Here is a 25,948-nt window from a genome sequence, read left to right on the forward strand (position 1 = left end):
ACCTTATACAGAAAGAACAGTGGTCCCAGATAGAGTTGGCCTAGATTAAAAATTAATATTTCTACCTAGTCTCACGGTGTTTATGAAGCCAACTTTTCTGATCTGTTTCCTCATCTATGAAATAGTAACAAAAATATCTTTCACACCAATCTTAGGAATAGCTGAGAAAGGTGTGTTTATGTGTATGTGTATATATATATGAAATATATATATATATTTATATACACATACACATAACAATTTTACAAATTAAAGCTTAATTCAATTAAAATGAGCATATAGTTCTGTAGCAAGACTAACCCCAGAAAGCATAAGATGTGAAATGTTAAAGTCACGTGTCCTAGGGGGCTCACAAAAGGTTGAACTTCCTTTTTGACTGGTTCTTTCATATGAATATCTGATCTTTTGTAAAATATGATTTAAAGCATTTACACATGCATGCAAATGCACACACACAGGCACTGCACACACACACACACACACACACATATTAGGGCTTTCATCAATAATGCACTGGAAAAGCAAAGAGCATAAGAAGGAAAGAGAAAAGTGGAAAAGAATGCATGCAAATTAAAGACCAAGTCATGTCTATTTCTAAGTCCATTTTTGCAGAAGTATTTGTTGATACAACAGGTACATGCAAGCTCTGTTAGTATATCTTTCACTAAGAGCTTGATCGGAAAAGCTCCAATTTCTACCAGTACTACAAGTCTATTTTTTAAAATTCAAATACAGTTGATTTTCAATACTATATTATCTTTAGGCATACAGCATAGTCATTCGATAGTTTTACAGATTATACTCCATTAAAATTATTACAAAATAATGGTTACGATTTCCTGTGCTTATATACATATATCTTTCTTGCGAATCTATTTTATATATAATAGTTTGTATCTCTTAATCCCATACTCCTATCTTGCTCCTCCTGCCTTCCCTCTCTGCACTAGTAAAAACTTGTTTGATTTTTATAGCTATGAGTCAGTTTCTGTATTCCTATTATTAAAATATTCATTTGTTATTTTTTAGATTCTTCATAAAGTGATATCATACAGCATTTATCTTTCTCTGACATTTCACTAATCATGATATACACTAAGTTCATCCACATTGCCGCAAATGGCAGAATTTCATTATTTTTAAAGGCATAATATTCCATATATACAAGGTTTCCCCAGTGACTCAGTGGGAAGGGATCTGCCTGCAATGCAGGAGACACTGGTTTGATCCCTGGGTCGGGAAGATGCCCTGGAGGAGTTCATGGCAAACCACTCCAGTATTCTCCCCTGGAGAATCCCATGGACAGAGGAAGTGGAAGGGATATAATCGATAGGATCACAAAAGTTGGACACGACTGAAGTAGCTTAGTGCACATTCCATGTATATATGTATATATATATATACATAAACACACACACATATATCCATCCATCTGTCAATGGACACTTGGGTTGTCTCTATATCTTAACTGTAAATAGTACTGTTATGAACACTGGGGTGCGTGTATCATTTCAAATTAGTATTTTTTGTTTGTTTGTTTTCAGGAATTATAGACCCAGAAGTAATATACCCAGAAGTGGAATTGCTTGAACATATAGTTGCTCTATGATTAGTTTTCTGAAAAGCAGTCTATGAAAAGCTTTTGGAAATGACTTTGTAGCAAATCAGTTTCATTGCCTAATAAATACAATCCTAAGCAGAGTTCCAAGTGGAATATTTCCCTCTTATGTTCTACATAAGTGATCTAGATGAATGATGTCGAGATCAATGGTCTAGATATACTTGTTGAAGGCAACTGAAATGGATAAAACCATTAACACTGAGTTTATTATCCTTATGCCAGAAAGAGAGGGTATTTTCAAGCTAAAAATGAAAAATAATAAAATGGGAGACTGGATGATTCATAATTGGTTTTGGTTTGTTGCTGCTGCTGCTAGGTCACTTCAGTCGTGTCCAACTCTGTACGACCCCATAGATGGCAGCCCACCAGGCTCTGACGTCCCTGGGATTTTCCAGGCAAGAACACTGGAGTGGGTTGCCATTTCCTTCTCCAATGCATGAAAATGAAAAGTGAAAGTGAAGTCATTCAGTCATGTCTGACTCTTGGCAACCCCATGGACTGCAGCCTACCAGGCTCCTCCGTCCATGGGATTTTCCAGGCAAGAATACTGGAGTGGGGTGCCATTGCCTTCTCCGTGGTTTTGGTTTAGTGCAGTGATATTGCAAAGATGAGTAGCCTCATCCACTACTCCCATTAACAAATTTGTTTAGTTTTGCTAAGTCATGTCCAACTCTGCAGTCCCATGAACTACAGCCCACCAGACTCCTCATCCATGTGATTTTCCAGGCAAGAATACTGGAGTGAGTTGCCATTTCCTTCTTCAGGGGATCTTCCTGACACAGGGATCAAACCTGAGGCTCTTGTGTCTCCTGCAGTGGCAGGCAGATTCTTTACCACTGAGTAACCAAGGAAATCCCTACTTAACTCCAATTAATAAATACATTCAAATCAATTGGTATATATCTGAACCAACTATAATCTCATAGATCACTGAAAAATGCAAAACTATCTATCTTATTTATTTAGATACGAACCTACTCCAGACAAACTTGTATTCTGATATCATCACTTTGGATAATTTTGATTATGTCAGCTGAAATGGGAACAATAATAGATTCAGACTGTGTTTCTGCATCTTGTGAAAGCTTCTTCTAAAATACAAAGCATAATCAAGGCTTTAACAATTCCATTCTTTTTTATGACTCATAAAGAAGCAAAGCTTTTAGTTACCGTTCACTTCTTTTACCCTCCTTTCACTGCACTCTTTCTAGGGAGCACTGTATGACACTGTTTGAGATATAGCTAATGCAACAGTCAAAGAGTATTGAATCAATTCAGAGAAAAAAATAATTCTGGACAAGTTCTCAGAAACTTTAAGCTGACAGTCTTTTAAAAATAAGAAATGAACAATTAGATGTGTTGTGTGTTGATTTCAAAATGAATAGTATAAGGAAACATATCCACAGAAAGAATGTTCAGAAAAAATGTGCAAATTGTGGGGTGCTTTTGTATAAAATATTATTTAATTTGAATAGAAATCAATGAGCACTTATTTTTTTTAACTTTTAATTTTGTATTGGAGTATAGCCAGTCAACAATGCTGTGATATTTTCAGATGGACAACAAAGAACTCAGCCATACCTGTACATGAATCCATTCTCCCCCAAACTCCCCTCCCCTCTAGTCTGCCACATAACTTTGAGCAGAATTTCCTGTGAAAAAGCAGCACTTATAAAGCTAAAGTTGTTCAGTTCAGTTCAGTTCAGTTGCTCAATTGTGTTTGACTCTGCAGCCCCATGGACTGCAGCATGCCAGGCTTCACTGTCTTATCGTTAACATCCTCTGTCATTCCCTTCTCCTCCTGACTCTTTCCCAGCATTAGGGTCTTTACTAATGAGTCATCCATCAGGTGACCAAAATATTTGAGCTTCAGCTTCATCATAATCCCTTCCAATGAATATTCAGGACTGATCTTTAGGATTGACTGGTTTGATCTCTTTACACTCCAAGGGACTCTCAAGAATCTTCTCCAACACCACAGTTCAAAAGCATCAATTCTTCAGGGCTCAGCTTTCTTTATGGTCCAACTCTCACAGCCATACATGACCACTGGAAAAACCATAGCTTTGACTATATGGGCTTTGTTGGTAAAGTAATGTCTCTGCTTTTAATATGTTGTCTAGGTTTGTCAAAACTTTTCTTTCAAGGAAGAAAATCTGTAAGCATCAACAAATACATAACTTTAAAATCACTCTGCAGAGTTGACTGGTTGATTGACTGATTCTTTACTGATTCATACATATTTCCCACTAAGAGAGTACTCTGTATCTCACAGGGGTAAAAATAGAGATGTTCTTCCTAATTTGAGTTTGTTTTACTTTGATTGTACATGACCTGAAAATCAGTTTGAAAATTTGTTTGAAATTCTTTATTTAATACTACAAATCATCATTAGTATTACAAATCATCAATACTACAAATCATTATTAATAATTATTACAAAAATATTTATAAAGTTACCTCCGTTTCCTTTCATAAATCCCAACAAAGTTTTAATATTAGTACTTGTGGAACAAGAGTATAGATGGATAGATAGCAACTCATAGAAAAAGAAGTGATTTTTCTACTTTATAATTGTCCCTACTGCCTTTCTTCTGTTTCAGATGCTCTAGATTCTGTATGTACTACAAAGCCATGATATAAATATATATAATTCAGTTCAGTACAACTTAAGTAGGAACTTTATCTTTAAGAAGCCCTAAAGATGATTGCCGAAGAATTGATGCTTTTGAACTGTGGTGCTGGAGAAGACTCTTGAGAGCCCCTTGGACTGCAAGGAGATCCAACCAGTCCATTCTAAAGGAGATCAATCTTGGGTGTTCATTGGAAGGACTGATGCTAAAGCTGAAACGCCAATACTTTGGCCACCTCATGCGACGAGTTGACTCTCTGGAAAAGAGTCTGATGCTAGGAGGGATTGGGGGTGGGAGGAGACGGGGATGACAGAGAATGAGATGGCTGGATGGCATCACCAACTCGATGGACATGAGTTTGAGTGAACTCCGGGAGTTGGTGATGGACAGGGAGGCCTGGCGTGCTGTGATTCATGGGGTCGCAAAGAGTCGGACATGACTGAGTGACTGAACTGAACTGAACTGAAAAGACTTACTTGCTACCAGACATGTAATACATCCAGCAAAAGCCTTGAAAAAAATATAGGTTAATCAGAAAACCCTCTTTGAAATAGTCATTCTTCTTTGTGTTATATTTGCATCTCTTTTAAAGAAAACTATGTGTGGTCAGATTAGTGATTTTCATAAATTCCAAAGTAGCATTTTAATCTCTTGACTCAGTCAAAACTGAATGAGGTGAGGTCTATATGCTAACTCTCATAATTTATTCACATATTTATTTGTTCATCATATATGCTTTGGTACTTCCAAAAGGACTTTGTTACAGCTTATACTGACTGTATATGAAGATTTTAGCACAATGATAGAAGAATGAGATCCCAATATGAAGAATGTCATGTAAACTTGCTTAGAGGACATTACTTATTAATTGAATGGTATTATAATGCAGAATAAACAAAAAGTAAAATCTCTAACATTGAACAATAGGAAAAATTTTGATGTTACAGAAATGTCATTGTGAAAAAAATAATTTAAAAGAATATCAGATGCATTCTTCATATACAAATTCTTATCTTAAATTCTGACATCAAATTGCAGCTGTATGAATTCATTCTATCAGGCACAAAGCTTTCTTCTCCAATGACAATATATCTGTTGAGTTGAGAAGTTTAGAAGCTCTGGAGGAACAGCTCACTCCTTCATGCTATAATTCTACTGCTCCCTTTTTAGGAATGTTCCTGTGACATGAATAGTAAGATATAATTCTAGTTGTTATTCACATTATTAAATCACTGATTTAAATTTTTCCCTAAGATCTTTGAGAACATTAAAACTGAAATGATTTTTAGTTCACATTTTTAGCTGGCATAAATAATAAGTCAGTCAATGCTTGAAAGTGACACAGATGAAAGATGGAGTAGCCACTAGTCAATTCAGTTTTCATTATGAAATATGCATGTAGAAAACAAAAGTGAGAGCTTTAGCAGATCTAAATTACTTTGTTAGAAATATTGAAAAACAAAAACAAACTGCTCTGTGGGGTGATGATACATAGGAAGAAAGCAAGTGAATATTTAAATTTATAAGGAAACAATTGGAAGCATTTGAACTTGAGTTGTTAACATTCTCACTCCCAATCTTTGCCATCTTTTCCTTTTTTTTGGTCAATTATTGGTAGATTCGCTCTAACTCTTTTTATATTAATTATAAATGTCTATATGTTTTTCTAACTTCTATTTCAGTGCCAGTGCTAAAGTAATCTCTTCTATCATCTATAAAGTGGATCTTTTCCATTGATTTATTTGCTGAATTCTTGTTATTTAGATAAGGCTCTAAAATTATCACATAATTCAGTTTCCCCAGTTAACTCAATCTGTATAGAATTATTTTGACTGGCTATTTGGAATACTTGATTTCCATTTTACTCAAATGCATTTTTGATGTGTTTTTTAGAACTTAAACTTAACCACTCTATTCTTAACAAAGTAATAAATAGGTAGCTATATTTCTTTGTAATTTGTCTCATACACAATTATGCATTGCACAAAGACTCAATATTAAGTTTTTTTAAAAAAACTAATCACTTATATTGACACATATATGAGAAAGATGTAATTTTTATGCAAAAATAAAATGTTGGGTTTTATTAACACATTTTAAATATTTATTGTTATTCCAGTGATAACATTTAAATCAATGTGCATGTTGGTATACCCATTTCTCTTAAGTTATATTTTATTCTGTCAACAAAACACATTAAAAAAGTAATTTTGCTTTAAAACTGGTAGCAATATCTAAAGGCAATTTTAACAAATTTGTGCTCTTTATTCTCCCTATTTTACTAATTGTTAGGCACTATGATTGTCATTATTTTTCTCCATGTAGCATCTATTACATTTCTATATTTTCCTGGGCCAATTTAATCCTAACCAGCCTCTCATATGAGCAATAGAAATTCATACAACCTCTATTTCAACTTTAAAACATTTACTCCTGTTTCTTCCTAAGTCATAAACTATGGAAAATTCTGTTTTAAAATCATGTAAGCAAAACATTTATTTTCAGCACATCGATTGATGCATGACTAGCTCTTTTAAGGAAGAATTAAGTTGATATTGATATTTAGCATGTCTTATTTCCTTGTCAATGCTAATGAATGATATCTTGCAACATTATAGCTCTGTGGCTAAGAGCTAAGAGTTTGACATGCTTTGAATCACAGAGAAGTAGTTTTCTTTCGTTGAAATTTATTTTCTTAAGAATCATTCTTTAGATAGATAAAGATGCAAAAGCAATTCATTAAAAAGATTTCCACTGAGCTAAGAAATTAATTACATGAGGAACATTATATCTGAATTAAGAATTCTACAATTAAGGGGAAAGTTGCTGCAAGTTTTTAAAATTATTTTTGAATTTTTAACCATGCATGCTTTGAAGTTTGTTTTTCTATAGGTAGGTATGTCTGAATAGAAGACTGTTAAACTGTAAAATTCAATCATTAGAAACTCAGTTTTCAGCTGCAAAAATTAAGGATTAGTCACAATTTTTATATGAACTCTTCTATAATTTCATGTTATCTTAGATGACGGACAAGACAGATAAATTCTAAATAATCTCCCTCTTGGATTACTAGAAATATTTTCCTCATTACTGCATGAAGCATCTATTTAAGTTGAATCTAAATAAAAAGAGGCATTAATCTATAGGCGTTAACATTTCCATAGGTGAGGGCTATATCCTACTGCAATAAAAAAAGAGAAAATTGCTAGATTTATTATTTTTTGCATTTAGCAACTTCAGAATAATCACTGTGCCAAAGAATTTTCTTTTTGCTACAGAAATGATTAAAATATGTCATTTATTTAAAAATCAACAGTATTTGGCATTCATGCTCTTCTGCAAAGGTCTCATCTAAATATATCCATGTAAACATTTGGCCATGTTTTCTCTCTTCTAGCTGAGTGTTCTGGCACAAATAACCAGTTCTCTCAATATCTTTATTATTATTTCTGCTTAGTCCTACTCCCCTCAAGAATTTTCTTAAGTACTCAACATCTTAAGTTCCAAAGAAAAATGCACAATTTCAGGTCATCTTTAATAAATGATATAAATCCAGAGTCAGCAAGACACATTCTTTTTGGCTTGGATCTCTGGTTATGTTGTAGGTCCCTTATTTCTAAATATACAGTTTTATATGTTTTGTCATTTATTATAGCTCAGTCACTGAGTCGTGTCAGACTCTTTGTGACCCCATGTATTGTGGTCCTCTAGGCTCCTCTGTCCATGGGATTTTCCAGGCAAGAATACTGAAGTGGGTTGCCATTTCCTCCTTAGGGGATCTTTCTGACCCAAGGATTGAGCCCTAATTGCCTGCATCTCTTTCCCACTGAGCCAACTGGGAAGCCATGGTGGCTATATTATCATAGCTATTAACATTATAATAGCTAAAATACGTTTATATAGCTATGAATATGTAAAAGCATGGAATCCACTCACTGATGTTTTAAATATGCAATGTGGGAGACCTGGGTTCTATCCCTGGGTTGGGAAGATCCCCTGGAGGAGAGCATGGCAACCCTCTCTAATACTTTTGCCTGGAGAATCCCAGTGGACAGAAAGAGCCTGGCAGGCTACAGTCCATGCAGTCACAAGGAGTCGGACATGACTGAGTGACTAAGCACAGAAAACAACATTTCTACTGTCTCACTATAGTCCATTTCACTATTACTATTATGAATTAATTATGTGAGTGAAAAAGACCTTATTATCAATATATTAATGACAAATATTCACCAACTATTCACAATATATTAGGCAATGTGCTAAATGCTAGGGATATGGACATAATCAAAGCAATTGTTCCCACAGAGTCTGAAAATATGTTGAATATTATTTAAAGTAACAAAATATTTTCATTATTTTTATGCCTACTGTCTACATAACAGCATCTGCATAAGACATAATTTTTCTTTTCTTAAAATAGCCACAGCACATTTGCTGGACAGAATATTTGCTGAAGTTTTAAATCATCAAATATTTTTACATTAATTTTCTAATTAATAATGAAAAAAAAAACCCAACTCTGTTCATTCCAATCACCTGAACTTGCCATCTCAACACAATCTTTGTAAAAAATTAGTATAAAATACACTCATTGATTGGTAGAAGTGGTAAGGAAGGGGCTGCAAGTTGGAAAGATAACTAAATCTTAGTAGCCAGACATGTTCCCTAAGGCATATATCAAAGTTGATCTCTCTGAGAGATTGGCATTTTTGACATGACAATCAGATCTCCAGGTACAGTCATACTTTAGATCCAGCTACATCCCAACTCATCCTTCCCATCATTTACTTGTACAGCCTTGAGTCACATGATATCATATCCTTCCAAAAAATCTCCCCCTTTTCTTAACTAGTTTGAGATATTTGACACTATTTTGCAATAACTTTAAGTGAACTTTTCACATGAGTAATGAAGTTATTAAATGAATAATCTATAAAAATATCACTATGTTTTACTCCTGAAGCTAGTATATTATAAATCAACCGAAATTCAAAGTAAAGAAGAAAATATCTATTACTACAGGATTCATCTTGCATTTGATATGTACAATTAACATAACAAACACTCTACCCAAAGTCTATTCATTTGATAGTGTGACTTAACAATAGTGTCTTAGAACTAATAAAATGTGGTAACATTAATTCATGTAAATATTAATTATATACAGACTTATTGAACACATACTTTGTTCATGGCACCATGCTAGAAACTGGGAATGCATGTGCCTTTTCTATTTTTCAATCATATACAGAAGACTACCCTGGTTAATATCAGTTTTCCTCCTGAAGGAAGTAAGGAGAAAAAGATTCTAAAAGCATATCTCCCAACAAAAGAATTTTAAAATTACTCTTATCGTTAATTCATATTTTAGAGAAATAAATAATGAACTAATTAATATAAATTTATTGAAAACATTCATCATCAGACTATTCAGTAAAAAGCTGAGTACATGTATTGGATGTCTTGTAAAATTTATGTATTTCTTCAAGTAGCATTTTTTTCTTTATCCATTAGTCAGATTTTGCATACTTGAGCAAAGTTACCTTTTTAAACTTAAATTATATTTACAGATTCTTTTTCAAATTAAACTTGATTTTATTCTATTATTAATAAATCAAAATTATAATTAATTTTCAATTTTGCACTGCTTCCATTATGCCCATTTTAATTGAAAGAAAGATGAACAAACCTATGAACATAGAGGTTCAAAATGTCATTGATTATATACAAGTATTGACTTTTGAAGATTCCTTCAGAGTGCCAAGAAAAGTTAGTAAAATTATGAGGATATAGAGGAGAAGCTTTAATCCCCTATTCCTGAAACTAGAGTTTTAGTAACCTCCAACTCCCAGTTTTCCCATCTTCAAAGTGAGGATCTCATAGTCTTCTAGAGAGGATTAAATGACATTATTTATTTAAGCATGATCTCAGCACAAACCTTTTCTTTTAAAGTTGTGTTTATTAACTATCTATCCCTTTTCAGTGTGGACCTCTGAAGTTTACAATCACCATTTGTTTCACAACTGCACTCAAAAAAAACATTTTACAAATATTTTTAAACTTTTTAAAGTATCCTTTTCCTGACTCATTAAGGAAGTTATCCTTGATGCTCACCCCTAATTTTGCTAGAGCCTGATTTATATGCACTTATTATACCTGCTTGTTGCTGTTGTTCAGTAGCTAAGTTGTGTCTGACTCTTTGTGACCCCATAAACTGCAGTACACCAGGCTTCTCTGTCCTTCACTGTCTCCTAGAGTTTGCTCAAACTCATGTCAAATGAGTCAGTGATGCCATTCAACCATCTCATCCTCTGTCACCTGCTTCTCCTATTGCCCTAAATTTTTCCCAGCATCAGGGTCTTTTCCAAAGAGTACTTATATCTTTACAAGTATTAACTTTGTCCAGTAAACTTTCTGTTATCTTTTCTCCTCCTTTTAATAGACAATTTTGTTCACGGCAACAAGCAATATATTTCCCTTTGTATAGCTCATATAGAAGGGACTTAACAAACATTTGCTGAATTAATAAATGTGGTCCCTGACCTCAACAGATTCACAATCATGTAGGGTGATATACATGTCTATTACACATGAATATAACATTGGTCCATCAGTTAGATTGTACCATAGTATCTGGTATATATAAATCTATTTATTCTACATGAACATAAACTCTTTGATGGGAGGGTTCCTGTTATACTCATCTTTGTATCCCTTAAGTCCAGCATAGTGGCTAACATATGTGCAAAATCTGCCAAATATGCTTCTTCAGTTCAAGAGAATTCTGTGTGTTTGTACACACACACACACACACACACACAAAGTGGGCACCTAGAACTTAGGAAGATACTGCTACTAGGTTTGGACTCAAATTAATTCAAGGGATTAAAGTGGCAACTAAATGTATCACTTGAATATTCATACAGTCCAGACAACCATTGATAAATGACCCTTGTTTCTGTGAGGGGATTAATTGAAATTAAAATATTTTATAAATAATTATGCTGGAAATAAACATAAAAGATTTAGGCACAATGGCATAGGGTTTACTCATATTTGATGAGAAAAATAGAGAGCAATAAATTGGCCTTAGAAATATAGCTGATATATCAGAAAAAAATAAATTTATAGGTTAGATTGAAGAACAAAGGCAAGACTAGAGTTAATTCATGTTTAAAAACATGTCAAATGATGAGAGAATAGCATTGAAACATGTATATTACCATATGTGAAATAGATCACTAGTCCAGGTTCGATGCATGAGACAGGGCGCTCAGGGCCAGTGCACTGGGATGACAATGAGGGATGGGACAGGGAGGGAGGTGGGAGGATGTTCAGAATCAGGGGACACACGTACACCCATGGCTGATCCATGTCAATGTATGGCAAAAAACACGACAATATTGTAAAGTAATTAGTCTCCAATTAAAATAAATTAATTAATTTAAAAAACACACCGGGATCTATATTCAATATCTTGTAATAACCTATAGTGAAAAAGAATCTGAAAAAGAATATCTAAATCTATCAATCACCTATCTGTATATACAAAACTGAATCACTTTGTGATACACCTGAAACACTGTAAGTCAACTCTACTTCAATAAAAAATAATGATTAAAATGAACAAACAAAAAAAGAACATGTCAAATGATACTGTCTCTCCATGTAGAACCCATGTATCTATCTGAAAATCAATCAAGATAGCCATAAAGTCAAGATTCTCATCCAATGTTACTATGTACTGCACTTATGTTAATACATAATGACAAATATAATTTTAAATTACCTATTTTACATAATTTTATCAAGCATTTTGAAGCATGAATAATTGTCCAAGAATATAGTGATTTGAGGATAGATTAAATTCAAAGATGAAGAAGAGATCAAATGGCTTTCAATTATCTTTTTTATGTTCACTGAAACAGAGGTACTGTCACTTTCAACAGACAAGGACAACACAAGATATTTTTCCCAAAGATAATATTATGCTCGGATTTTCCATAGTCTGACAAATCCTCTTTTTGATAGGGATTAAAGTTCTTATTCTCTACTTGTATTACCTCTCTGTATTATTTTCCAACAGAATCCTCCAAGGTAAGGCCCAAATTCAAATAATAGAAAACACAAAACTGGGAAATAATAAATAAATTTTATGTTCATGATAATTTCACAGAATACATTTCCTCAGTAGTAAGCACCTCTGAATTTCCTCCTAAAATTATCCCTCCACAGATGATCATTGTTCATCATGATATCAAAGCATTTTAAAAATTATAATAAAAGTTAATTCCTGGGTTCAAGTAAAAGGAAAATCTGTAGTTTTCTATATTCTTACCTATCTATTCTGTAGCTTGGGTGCCTCTTACTGATTTACTTAGCTTAAGTCCACTTAATTCACCTCTTGGTTGCCTACTCACCCAGTTCTTCAATAGGTTTCTCTGTTTGTCACCCAGCTTCTCTTGTTGCCAACTAATATATCATCTTCCATCTGTTTAAATTTCTATGTTCTTTCTGGCACATCTCCGCCTCCAGATTCCCTTCCAGCCACCTACCTTGCTGCCCTTCCATCTGCTAGCATGACTAGTGTCTTATTAACCTGTTCCCAACCTAAACTGTCTCCAAATTTCTATTAAATTTCATCAAAAGTTTATCTCTTAAAGGATTTTGTGATGGCAATAATTATTTATAATCATACAATCTTGGAGCAGAAAGGGAAGTTAAAAGCCAAAACTTTCAAACGTGCATTTAACGTTTTAATTCTTTTACCTGTTAAATTCATTTACTGTTCTCAGTTTCTTTCAATGATAATGTTTTGAAGGAATAATGCGCACCATGTATGGATGTGAGAGTTGGACTGTGAAGAAGGCTGATCGCCGAAGAATTGATGCTTTTGAACTGTGGTGTTGGAGAAGACTCTTGAGAGTCCCTTGGACTGCAAGGAGATCCAACCAGTCCATTCTAAAGGAGATCAGTCCTGGGTGTTCATTGGAAGGACTGATGCTAAAGCTGAAACTGCAATACTTTGGCCACCTCATGCGACGAGTTGACTCACTGGAAAAGACTCTGATGCTGGGAAAGGTTAGGGGCAGGAGGAGAAGGGGACGACAGAGAATGAGATGGCTGGATGGCATCACCGACTCTGTGGACGAGTTTGAGTGAACTCCGGGAGTTGGTGATGGACAGGGAGGCCTGGCGTGCTGTGATTCATGGGGTCGCGGAGAGTCGGACACGACTGAGCGACTGAACTGAACTGAACTGAATGAAATATATCACAAATGTCTTTTCATATATATTCTTCTGCACACTGTTTCTGTATAGCTCAATTCTTCTTAGTCTGTGGTTAAGTGCACTTGTTGCTATTCCAAAGATTTGCACTCACTGATTACTAGCAACCTTTTCTTAAAGACCACATTCTCAAGACAGTTCAGTTCAATATTTTAGGTTTAATGTAGCAGAAATATTTTTGTTTAGGATGAGATATAGCTGCCTACTGCATGTCAAAGATGTTATGTAAACAACACTAGCATTGGATAATTACAGTTTCAGAATTTGATATTTAAGGAGCATAAGGTGGCATTTCCCAATGATATTGATTTAGCTGCTTGATGTGTGTGTGTGTGTGCGCGCGCGCGTGCACTCAGTCCCTTCAGTCATGTCCAACTCTTTGTGACCCTGTGCAATACAGCCTGCTGGACTTCTCATCTATGAGATTCTCCAAGAAAGATTATTGGAGTGAGTTGTCACACCCTTCTCCAGGGGAATCTTCTTGATCCAGAGAACAAAGCACCATCTCCTGCATTTAGTGCACCGCAGGCGAATTCTTTACCCACTGAGACACTTGTACTTATTTTAATGTAGCAGATATAACATACTACAAGTTACAAATACCTGAGAAAAGAAGTGAAAGGCAAAGGAGAAAGGGAAAGGTATACCTAACTGAATGCAGAGATCCAAATAGCAAGGACGGACTAAAAAAGCTTTCTTAAGTGAACAATGCAAAGAAATAGAGGAAAATAATAGAATAGGAAAGACTAGAGATTTCTTCAAGAAAATTAGAGATACCATTAGGGAACATGTCATGCAAAGATGGGTACAATAAAGGACAGAAACTGTAAGACTCTGACAGAAGTAGAAGATATTAAGAAGTGGCAAGTGTACACAGAAGAACTATACAAAAAAAGTTTTAATGACTTAGATAACCTAGATGGTATGGCCACACACCTAGAGTCAGACATCCTGGAGTGTGAAGTCAAGTGGGCCTCAGGAAGCATCACTATGTACAAAGCTAGTGGAAGTGATGGAATTCCAACTGAGCTATTACAAATCCTAAAAGCTGATGCTGTGAAGTGCTGCACTCAATATGTATGCCAGCAAATTTGGAAACGTCAGCAGTGGCCACAGGACTGGAAAAGGTCAGTTTTCATTCCAATCCCAAAGAAAGGCTATGCCAAAGAATGTTCAAATAACTGCAAGTATGCTTGTTTCACATGCTAGCAAGGTAATGCTCAAAATCCTTCAAGCTAGACTTCAACGGTATGTGAACTGAGAATTTCCAGATGTATAAGCTAGATTTAGAAAAGGCAAGGAACCAGAGATCAAATTGGCAACATTCGATTGATCATAGAAAAAGCATAAGAATCAGAGAAAAAACATCTACTTCCGATTCACTGACTTTGCTAAAGCCTTTGACTGTGTGGATCATAACAAACTGTGGAAAATTCTTAAAGAGATGGGAATACCAGACCATCTTATCTGCCTCCTGAGGAACCAGTCTACAGGTCAAGAAGCAACAGTTAGACCCAGATATGGAACAATGGAGTGGTTCCAATTTGGGAAAGGAGTATGTCAAGGCTGTATATTGTCACCCTACTTATTTATCTTCTCTGCAGAATATATCATCCGAAATGCCAGGTTGGATGAATCACAAGCTGGAATCAAGATTGCTGGGAGAAGTATAAACAACCTCAGATATGCAGGTGATACCACCAACATAATGATAGAAGAGGAGCCTCTTGATGAAGGTGAAAAGGAGGGTGAAAAAGCTGGCTTAAAACTCAATATTCATAAAACAAAGATCATGGCATGCAATCGCTTCACTTCATGGCAAATAGATGGGGAAAAAAATGGAAACAGTAACAGATCTTATTTTCTTGGTTTCCAAAATCCCTGTGGATGGTGACCGCAGCTATGAAATTAGAAGATGCTTGCTCCTTGGAAGAGAAGCTATGACAAATCTAGACAGCATATTAAAAAGCAGTTAAATCACTTTGCCAACAAAGGTCCATCTAGTCAAAGCGATGGTTTTTCCAGTAGTCATGTACAGACATGAGAGTTGAACCATGAAGAAGGTTGAGTACTGAAGAATTGATGCTTTCAAACTGGTGTGTGAGAAGACTCTTGAGAGTCTCTTGCACAGCAAGGAAATCAAACTGGTCAATTCTAAAGAAAATCAACCCTGAATATTCATTGGAAGGACTGATGCTGAAGCTGAAGCTTCTATACCTTGGCCATCTGATGTGAAGAGCCCAGCTCTTTGGAAAAGACCCTGATGTTGGAAAACATTGAAGGCAGGAGGAGAAGAGGATGACAGAGGATGAGATGGTTGGATGACTTCACTGACTTAATGGACATGAGTTTTAGCAAACTCCAGGAGACAGTGAAGGACAGGGAAACCTGGCATGCTGCAATCCATGGGGTCACAAAGACTTGGACACTACTTAGTGACTGAACAGAAACAAGTTAAAGCAGACTCAGGAAAATATTTAAAACTTTAGACCTGTACACTTTGTTACGAGACTAAAAACTAATTGTCCACTTACATTTCTAGAATAATATCCTTCCCCTTCTAACCACATCTTAGAAGAGAATTGAGCTTGTACTTACAGGAGGTTCACTGAGAAATTTCCCTTAAATTAAATAATATTGTAATGGAGCAGGATGTATAGGATCTTTCAGGACAGACATTCCCGCATATCCTCTGCTTTAGCTCCTCTCTGAAGTACCCTTAGATTACAGTATCTGATGCACATTTCCTGAGTTGTTTTACCCCTCCCTGTCCCCATTATATAGAAGATGTTAACTACTTGATGACCATGGACACATAACCCCCATGCCTATCGGAGCCTAGGATTGATGATGTTCACTCCTGTGATACTGCCCTGTGATTAATACCTCACTATCAGCAAATCAGAGAATTGTGCATGGGTTGATCACATCCCTATAATCCCCCTCCCTCCTCTGGCTTTTGAAAATGCTTTGCTACTCACTGTTGCTGCCTTCAAAATGGAGGAAGGACAGCCTCCAGAAGCTGAGAACAGCCTTCAACTGACAGCTAGTAAAGAAAACGGGACCTTAAGTCTAGAGCTGGAACAGAATTCTGCCAACATCTTGCATGAACTTGGCAGCAGATTCACCTTATAGTCTCCAGAAATGAATGAAGTCCAGCCAACACCTTGATTTAAGCCTTATAACACTCAAGCAGAGAATCAGATGAGCCAGCTGTGCCTGAACTTCCAACTACAGAACTATAAGCTAATATATTTGTGATATTTGAAAAAAAATGTTTCATTGAACCCTTCAGGGAGTTATAGATTTGGGGGAACATAAATCACCTGTTCCCTTTCATGGCCCTGCAATAAACCTTTCTCTGCTCCAAACTCCAACATTTTGGTTTGTTTGGTTTCACTGTGCATTGGGCACACAAACTTGCTCTAACAATATAGAATTTTAATAAAAAGGTAATGATTTGAGAAAGACTTGTATGATTTATTTTAAACACTAGGAGTACAATACTTCTATAGATGTCAATTAACATTAAAGATGTTCAGTTTTTCAAGTTTGTTTTAATATGTTTTATTATTACCTAGGTATGGTAAAGTCAACAGATCAGGTGATGATAATCATTGAAAAAAATAGCTTGTTACACTTACAAATCCCGAGAAGGCAGCTTATGCCTGGGGACATACAGGGAATTGTGGGAATAATGAGGGTTTGGTCAGAAGGCAGTGGGAGAAGGGCAACAGTGAGCATGAGCCTTTATAGTATTATGCTTTTCTTAGTAAGAGTGCAAGATAAAAGTGGATTTGGGATTGGCCAGTTTGAATTATTTCAGGGAGCCCTGGGGCATTGTGCACTTCCCTTGTGGCTCAGCTGGCAAAGAATCCACCTGCAATGTGGGAGACCTGGGTTCGATCCCTGGGTTGGGAAGATCTCCTGGAGAGGGGAAAGGCTACACACTCCAGTATTCTTGCCAGGAGAATTCCATGGACTGTATAGTCCATGGGGTCACAAAGAGTTGGACATGACTGAGTAACTTTCACTTTCACTAGGGCATTGTGGCTGTACTTAGTGATCTGGTACTCCTCCCTGGAGCAACTAGGAAGGAAGAAGTGGCTAGATGTGAGAACGCTAATAAAGAGGGTGGTTGAAAGCAGGGCTTTAAATGATGCGTTTGTACTTGAAAAGGGAATTTGAGGGCCAATGGATTACTAAATCCCATTATTGGCTCACTTTGGGAGGCACAGCCCCTCCAGGGTCAACAAGGCAAAGCATTAGAATACAGAAAAAAATGTACGGTTAATGTAATATTTAATTCAGGATTAGCAACCATTAATAAGAAAAGTTGAGAATTCATCTGATTCAGAGGTTTAGAAATATCTTTAGCATTGAATGCCTCCAGTATGATTCAATAATGTCTGTGAGTGTCCTGCCCAATGACTGTTAGGTCTACGTCTAAACTTTTTATTCTGCTGGTTAAAGTCTTAATAACTGGCTCCCACCTTGTTTATTCTCAGTTCCACCTATCCAATTCCTCTATTTCAGTCCTGACACAAGAATGTAGAGTATTAATTTTCATTTCCATATGTTTATGGATATTATTCTCTTGGACTCCATTTAAAAATTCTGGGCCTAGTTCCTCCTTTCTCCTGTGACACTGAAATATTTAACGAAATATTTTTGGGTTGGTGCTATGCTATACTTTTTTCCCTGCATTTGAATTATTTGTTTTACTGAAAGCATAGCCCTTCATCTTTTTCTGCATCTAAAGCGAGTATTGAGCAAAACCACACAAGAAGACTTTAATAAATGCTTCTTCATTGCACTGAGTTGTCTTGTAAGGTTAAAAGTGATTAAGAAACAATAAATAATGGGGTAAATGGGTAAAATGTTTATTTATAATCAGAGGAAATAAATTGGTGAGACATGCGTCAAACTATGTTAAAATGACACAACCATTGGAGTCAGCTCCTAAAAGCATATATAAAAAGAAAGTGCTTCATAAGCTATTATTTCTTAGGGAAAATATTTTCAGGAGGAACTAATTTTATCATTTTCTCTAATGGAAAAGAAAAGAATATAAAATATCTTGGTATCATTCTTTGTTATAAATTTATATTTGAAAAACTTTTCTGTGCATTAAAAGTTATTAATACCTCTATAGGTATTAAAGAAACCTACAGAGGATTCAGTTCAGTTCAGTTCATTCGCTCAGTCATGCCCAACTCTTTGCGACCCCACGAACTGCAGCACGCCAGGCCTCCCTGTCCATCACCAACTCCCGGAGTCCACCCAAACCCATGTCCATTGAGTCGGTGATGCCATCCAACCATCTCATCCTCTGTTGTCCTCTTCTCCTCCTGTCCTCAATCTTTCCCAGCATCAGAGTTTTTTCCAATGAGTCAGCTCTTCTCATCAGGTGGCCAAAGTATTGGAGTTTCAGCTTCAAAATCAGTCCTACCAATAAACACCCAGGACTGATCTCCTTTAGGATGGACTAGTTGGATCTCCTTGCAGTTCAAGGGACTCTCAAGAGTCTTCTCCAACACCACAGTTCAAAAGCATCAATTTTTTGGTGCTCAGCTTTCTTCACAGTCCAACTCTCACATCCATACATGACTGCTGGAAAAACCATAGCCTTGACTAGACGGACCTTTGTTCCAAAGTAATGTCTCTGCTTTTTAATACGCTGTCTAGGTTGGTCATAACTTTCCTTCCAAGGAGTAAATGTCTTTTAATTTCATGGCTGCAATTACCATCTGCAGGGATTTTGGAGCCCAGAAAAATAAAGTCAGCCACTGTTTCCACTGTTTCCCCATCTATTTGCCATGAAGTGATGGGACCGGATGCCATGATCTTAGTTTTCTGAATGTTGAGCTTTAAGCCAACTTTTTTACTCTCCTCTTTCACTTTCATCAAGAGGGTCTTTAGTTCTTCTTTACTTTCTGCCATAAGGGTGGTGTCATCTGCATATCTGAGGTTATTGATATTTCTCCCAGCAATCTTTATTCTAGCTTGTGCTTCCTCCAGCACAGCGTTTCTCATGATGTACCATATAAATATTAACTCAGATTTAATCAATTTGTATGTGTGTTTTAGACTTGGAAAATGGACCTATCATCTCTCATTTTTCACTCTTCCACTCTTCCATAAAGGATTCATAACTTTTCTACAATCTTAGTCAATACTGAATATAGTATAGATAGATGGATACAGTTTTCTCCTTAGATTTATTATGATGTACATGTCAACATTCCTTACTAATATATTTATTTATTCCCTATAACAAAATTGTCTGCTTATCATTTTAAAATATTCTTCTCAACTGATTTCTTAGTTTCCTAAGTCACCTTTAAAGTTCTTTTTTTAAGCTAAATTACAAAATTTTATATTAGTGAACCACAATATTTCAGAAATCTTATAAATTGATTTTTAGAGGTATTAATAAATATATCAATTATGAATTAAATTTATTTTTTTCAAAAAGTTTACATTTGATGCTTCACATTCCATTTTCTCTCTTTCCTTTTTATTATATCCTTTTTATATCTTCAATCTCCTTTCCAGTCGAATTTAATATGATTATACTTTGCCATGCATTCATGGTATTTTACATCATATGTTGTGGTTGATTTTCAAATATTCTCATTAATCTCTTGCTGCTGCTGCTGCTGCTAAGTCACTTCAGTCGTGTCCGACTCTGTGTGACCCCATAGATGGAAGCCCACCAGGCTCCCCTGTCCCTGGGATTCTCCAGGCAAGAACACTGGAGTGGGTTGCCATTTCCTTCTCCAATCTCTTGCTAGTTTCTCCCAATTGGTAACCTATAAAAATTATTTGCAGCTAATGTGGAAATTGGGAACTGAGCACATCTCATTCTAGAGTCCCCTCACATGACCTAGGGAATATTCTTTATTGAAACCATCAGATATTTTCAGTGAGACTGAATAATGGCTTGAGTTGAGACTAGAACAATGACAAAGAGGCTTAGATAAGTACAAGTGAAGTGCCACATGGACCCCTTTGTCTATACAATTGTCCCATCTTGGCTCATTAATTTTACTGCTATGGTCTTGTCACCCAGCATGGAGGCTTTTCTTCTACTGTCACTTCAACAAGCTCCAACAAGTAGCATTGCCATTATATTCTTTACTCAGAATTTAGTATGTCAATGCAATAAATACATTATTAAATACATTTATTATTATAAATACATTAAGTTTCTGTCCCCTCCATTCTTCCTCATTTTATTTCAGATTTCATTTTACTAGCTCTTGGGGGACCTCACCCAGAAGGCATTTAAACAGAACTGAGTACCATGACTCAGCACTGGGAGACACCTCTCCTTCCTTTCTTCTTCTCCCTAAGGAAAAGCTTCACTCCATGTGTGAGTGTACTTATGTACCTAAACTAGATGATGTTGGAAGATTTAAACACATTGTACAGTCCTGGGAACCAAGTGCCACACCACCACCAGACAGTTGACAGGAAACCCAAGTAAAAATGTAACACTGTAGCAAAATTGAAATGCACTGTGAAATGCTTGAAGGGATTTTTCCTGTGATCTTACTGTCAGTGCTCTATATTTCCTTTTAATTTTTAAGAAATAATCCTTATCTTAGCAAAAATAGTTGGCCTTATCTGATATTTTTTAAATTTAAGGTTCTATTTTATTGATTTACTTTTTTGCCATGCCATGTGGCATGTAGGATCTTAGTTCCCCAGCCAAGGAAGGAGCCCATGCCACCTGCAGTGGAAGTTTGGAGTCCTAACCACTGGACCACCAGGGAAGTCCCTATCACTCGTTCTTCATAGATTTTTAGAAAACACATTTTTAAAAACTTAACATTAATTAACATACTTGAGTAGATAATGTTATATTATCTACTTTATATGATGTACATGTTATATGGCATATATATTATGTTTTATAAATTATATACTGTGTGTACATATGTGTGCATATATTCCTATGTGTGTATATATATATACTATAGTATAAATGTTATTGAAAACCATCTTTTAAAAATGTTATATAGCTAGAGTTTCTTACTGAATATTTGTTAATGATACTTTCCCACCCTAAAGAAAGGTTTAAAAATTTATTTCCTAGTGCACATAACTTGCATTTTTATTCATTATTTTCATGGTATTTAAACAAGCAGCTTTAATTCACAAAGACTGGCAAATATAGCAGAATACAGAGCTATGGTTTTCAGTTTTACAGAGTTTTTGTAAATTTTATTGGCTTTTATATAATGAGTTCTGCAATCATAGAAGCTTAATTTTTTAAAGACCAAGAAAGAAATAAAACTTTTTTTTTTTTTTGTCATGGAAGGGGAGCATACATTTTGAAATCTGTCATCTATATACTCTTTTTGGAGTAGGGCATTCTGGACAAGAGGGAAAAAAGAGAACACCACAGGTAGAAGTCAGACTGTTTTGTTTCTGACAACAAGGTCTTCCTTCAAGGACAAGCTATTCCAAATTATTTTAATTCCATCTGTTCCATTTGTATGCAACACAGTACCTCAGTGCTTTCCCTCTGCTTCTGGGGAAAGGAGTGAACATTTTTGGTGTTTATCAACATTTTTTACCATAATTTGAAAATACTGACATTAAGGAAACAATAAGAGCCAAGGAATACCACAGCCCTGCTAAAACTTCTCCACAGGAGGTAATTTTTATTGATTCCACTCATTTTCTCGGTGCCGCCCCTCCCCAATTCGTAGGTTTCGGTCTATCTGAGACACACACATCTGAGCTCTGGTACAGTCTTGAAAAGCTTTTGCGTGCAAAATAAAATACCTTGCGGCATAGATACTGTCAAAATTATAGAATAAAATCAGCCTTCAATTAACATAACAATTGAGAATCCCGACACTGCATCGCAATACTGAGGTGTAAGTCAGTCCTACTAACACTGCATCATCCTTATCCGAATTCAGCACATTTTCGCTTGCAATTTTCTAACCTAGAGGAAAACCTCGGACTTACCTCATATGTTGAATTATCTGTCGTTCTGAGTATAGTATTTATTGCAAACTGTCCATTTGAATGAATCCAGCGACAGTTACACCACAGTACGCTTCTCTCCTGCTGCAGAAAGCAAGTTAAAAGGACTTCAAGCTGTGACCTCAGAGGCAGGCACAGCCGCTCCCATCCTTCAGCCAACCTTCTGGGGAGAGCAGGTTAGATGACAGTAAAGCTGGCTCGCTACATAGCAATACTTTCAAATAAAGCATTCTGTGCTGGGAGCTGGGGGATTTACATCCAAATTCAGCTGGCTAGAGTCAATGCTGCTTCTATGCCTGAAAATATTAAGCATTTCACTGCAGTCACTTAATGCAAGAAACTATCTGAGGCGACTTCACAAACCCTGTCATTCTGTTCAGAGACTAAAGAATGAGCACCGCATGCATAATTCATGTATTAAAATCTTCAATGCACTTCCTGTAGTCGCTGTTCTATCCAGTAATGGGCTATTGATCACCTCATCGCTAAGACAATTGGAGCTCCGCGATTGGTTTATTTCCACAAATAAAATTACAACCTAAATCACAGGCAGAAACCTCCAACCCTGCAGCATCCACCGGGGTAAAACACTCACATAGCCGGGATGGTATTTGCATATTGCAGAATGTTTAAACTGGACTCTTCTGAGGAAATGCTATAACATCTGTTTACTTTTATTCAAAACACATCATTTCTGAAGATTTAGGCTGAATATTTTATATTAGAAGTCATACATAGAGTTGATTTTTCCCTACGATTTCTGGAAAGTCAACCGGGCTAAACTGAAAATTAAGAAAAAAGAATAATGACAAATTGCTATAAATCATACTCTAGGAGATTTTTATATGGGCTCATTTGAATAACATTTCTTAGCAGATTTTAAGTTAAAATAATTAATTTTTTTCAATAATATGGAAGAGGATTCCTTTTTAAAAAAGCATCATAGTGAGTACATCATTGTTCATCACCACTGACTATTTTGAATTCTGAGCACCTGTGCACTGGGTGTGTCAGTTGTTCTGAGAGTCCTTTCTCTCAGAATTTAAGCTCCTAAGAACATGCCATGATTTCAACTAGTCTTTTTACATTGCCTAAAAAAACAAGTAAGCTTTAAAACTAATTATGCTTTTTATTATGCTAGTACTCATCAAGAGAAAACACAGGTAGCATTTTGAAATATCACAGTAGTATTTGGAAAAATTACCATAATGAGAGATCCATGTAAAATGAAATGGCAAATGCATTTAATGTACAATAAATGTTTGTCTATTTCACAAAATATCTTCATTGTAAAAACTAATTAAGCTTTATCCACCAAAGAGGACAGATGTTATTAAGATTATTTAGAAGCCTAATGCCATATCTTTCCAAAGTCTTTTCATACATGTATATATATATATATATATACTATATATATCTTATATTTTGTATATACACAGGTACCGCATACACAAAAAGGCAGTATTTCTATCTCACCACACCTTGCCATTTGTAAGACCAGAGTGAAACCTTCAAATTCATGCTCAGGACTGGAGTAGAGAATAACTCTCAGAGTATAATCAAGGTTTCCCATCTAAAGATTACACTAAAGAGAGCAATTCACTCTTGGAGGAGGCATGATCAAGGTGATTTTCAGTCAATAAACCAGTTAAAATTTATACCAGCCTGAGAGGGCAGTAGGAGCCATGATGGCAACAGCGATGGAGTTTCGGAATCGTCAGGGAGATAGTTTTTCCTTCCAATAAGAGCATAATCCTTGTTAGGCCAGTGAAAAAATTGGTATATTCAGCTGATAAAGATTATGCTAAAATATTCTAAACGAGTTTGAGAAATTAACTCTCCAATTACTACATACATTATATCTTCCATACTCCTTAATGTTCTGTTGTATCCAACTCAGATTCTATTTGTACATTTAAAAATACCTATTGCTTCTAACATAAAAAATTCATTAACTACAAGTAGACTTTATTTTATACTATTTAATTGAGTGATATTTTCTATTCTTTATACAAAAGATCTCTAACACTTAAAAGTTTTAGAAGTTATTGTTAAGGATACATTTCCTGCCAATGACAGGGATGGAATAAAGGGACAAAGTAGGTAATTAAATAGTTGATAAATAGCTAATTCCGCTAGGGGATTGTAAGCTATATATATACATACATATATATATATATATATATATATATATATATATGAGATCCCTGTTAGTTAATGAGTACTCAAGAAAGCATGTTTTCTTAACTACAAAACAAGAAGGCTTGCTTAGCAACAAAACCATGAGACAGAAGCATGAGACATGCTCCCAAACAATAAACCAATGGTGGCATGATATCTATATCCTGCCCAGTGAGGTCAGTAAGTTAATGATCCCTAGGACACACTCTCTACACACACACCAAAAAAACAGTAATTTGTGGACCTAGCTTGACCATACATGGACAGGGACATGTCAGGGACAAGGAAACTCCCCTGCTCAAGCTGAAGGAGGAGCTGATGATGGAAGCATGATGTCTACTCAAGAAAGATATAGAAGTTCTTCTTCCCCTCCCTGTTTTCCTTTGATTAGAAAACTGTAGCCCAGTAAGTTCTCAAGGCATGGCACCCTCTTGCCTGCCCACTTGTAAACATCACAAGCATCCTATTCTAATAAATCACTTATTATCTTTCACTGTGCCTCTTACTGAATCTTTTCTGTCCTGAGACGTAAAGAACTATGGTACCAGAGTTCTTCAGAGCCCCCCAAAATAACACCAAACAGTTTCACCAAGAGTTTTATCAATTTAATCATCTAGAAGCAATTTTGTATGAAGATAATGTCTAATTTAAAACTAGTAGAAAAATCACAAACTTTGAAATTTAGCTTATCATGTATAAGGATACAGTGTACAAGCATTTAGGAGATATAAATTGCTGACTAAACAAAAAATAATTACAAACATAAACATTGGAAATTTAAATTATCTGAATTGACATGATTCAATAGTGTATAACCAGGTGGATAGGAATAGCATTAGCTTTGTCCTTCTCTCCTTCTACAGTGAGTGAGAGGAAAGTCAATATTTTTCCCGCTACAAATTTCCAAGACCCAGATCTAAAATGATGATGATTACTTTGGACCTACTTGGTGAATTTTCAGATTCAACTGTTTTAAATGTGGGGAGAGAACACACACACACACAAACACCTCATCAACCTAGAGTAGACCAAGATTAGATTCAGCAGAGAAAAATATGGCATAAGAAAAGCTATGGAGATGGTAAGTCCCTAGGAGATCAGGGTAGGGGAAACCCTGCGGGGAAACACATGAGTGAAACAACCAATTGTACTCCCAGATAAGAAAAAGCCTGAGGAAGTAACAAGAACCAATTTCTATTTTCCAGAAGGCTGACTA

At 35.7% G+C, this 25,948-nt stretch overlaps 1 protein-coding gene across 6 annotated transcripts in view; it reads right to left on the reverse strand.

The window, feature by feature from the left end:
* The window catches only part of CNTN1 (contactin 1), a 427,927-nt gene that overhangs the window by 235,616 nt on the left and 166,363 nt on the right, over nucleotides 1-25,948 (reverse strand). Inside the window, exon 3 of one of the 6 annotated variants that reach the window (XM_055394046.2) lies at nucleotides 22,534-22,635. The exons of the other annotated variants lie outside the window; for them this stretch is intronic. The gene's annotated coding sequence lies outside the window, so the exon portion shown is untranslated. The remainder of the gene's footprint in view (nucleotides 1-22,533; nucleotides 22,636-25,948) is intronic. 6 annotated transcript variants of the gene reach the window in all.

The sequence above is a fragment of the Moschus berezovskii genome, chromosome 6 (assembly GCF_049115385.1).
Source record: "Moschus berezovskii isolate FMDL1 chromosome 6, NW_MosBer_1.0, whole genome shotgun sequence".
In the NCBI taxonomy this organism is placed as follows: Eukaryota; Metazoa; Chordata; class Mammalia; order Artiodactyla; family Moschidae; genus Moschus; species Moschus berezovskii.